Below are 1342 nucleotides of genomic sequence, written 5' to 3' on the forward strand. Positions count from 1 at the left end.
CAGAGAATTATGAAAGCATTTGCTCTAAGAACTGTTAGTCGCGTTTTACAGATATCTAATAGAGAAACAGATACATAAGAAGCAAAGTGATGTACCTGAGGGAGCAAAGCAGCTAATAGCTGTCTAGGAAGCTCCCAGCGGATGCAAAGTTCTTCAAGACCCTTCTTGGTGTCTTCAATCTGCTCTAGATAGAGTGTCACCATCCAGAGTGCTGGGCTACAGATCAATTAGCTCAGAGTCCAAACCACTGTGTGACTCTCCTCTGAGAGTAGATTGTCCTCTCTTCTTTGAGCTTGGTTGCTTTGTTAGAAGGATGAGGAATGTGGGTCACACAGTCCCTTGCAGTAGTGAAATCATATCTGCATCTCTAGATACCTACGTTCACACATGGCAATCTGCAAAACAAGACCCTGGGGGCTCAGTCTCAGTCATGCAACATTAGCTAGGAGAGAAGATTCCAGGCCATTCAGACAGCAAAGCAAACAGGAGTTAAAATAGGAAACAATGTTCAGGTGTTATTTGTAAGTGAAAATTTAAATATATACCACCGAGGCTGCTGGAGAAGTCAAACTTACTGGCACTTATAGACAGAAATCCCATTTTAAAAAATTTTCTCACATCCATTTTCATAGAGGAAACAGGTTTTCACAAGCAACTTGAGGTTGTTTGTTCATTTGTTCCTTTGTTTTTAGTGAGAGAATGAGTGTGTGGCTAGGCAACGGTTTGGGGGTAGGTCAGGATTTGGTAGGGGATGATTTGACAGTGAGTCAGAGGTGACTGACTGGAGGAAACAAAAGCAGCTGTCTTTCTTTGGCTGTTCTTCATCAACCAGATTTTAAAATTAAGCTTTGAAGCATCCTTCAAAAGGGACAATGAATTGAAAACAAAACCAAACCAAACCTGTCTTCTTGGGAGGAAGCAACAGTTGTTGCAGCTACACTGAGGAGCAGAAAGCTTCCTTGGTTTAATATTGCAATTGTGTGGCAGCTGATGAGCCTTCACAGAGGGCACTCAGTGAAACAGAAGAACTCCAGGCAACAAAGTGCACGGATTCCAGAACTCAGCAGTCTCTGAAACAACACCTTACATTATTCCAAGGACGGATCGTTTTCCTATCACCAACAACTCAAATTATTTATAGGAGATTGATTCATATACTTAACCCAATGTGAGAGGGAATATTTCTAATTATATCCAAACATCCTTAATATGAGGGGAATTAGGCTTGGAGACCTTCCTTGCCAAAAACACATTTTGCCAAATATGTTTTAAGAAAGAGGAGGAGGTTACGTGTTTTCCATATTTGATCCTATAAAAGTACCCCTTGGAATGAGAGTGACTT

This window comes from Mus musculus, chromosome 11 (genome assembly GCF_000001635.26).
Source record: "Mus musculus strain C57BL/6J chromosome 11, GRCm38.p6 C57BL/6J".
Classification (NCBI taxonomy): Eukaryota; Metazoa; Chordata; class Mammalia; order Rodentia; family Muridae; genus Mus; species Mus musculus.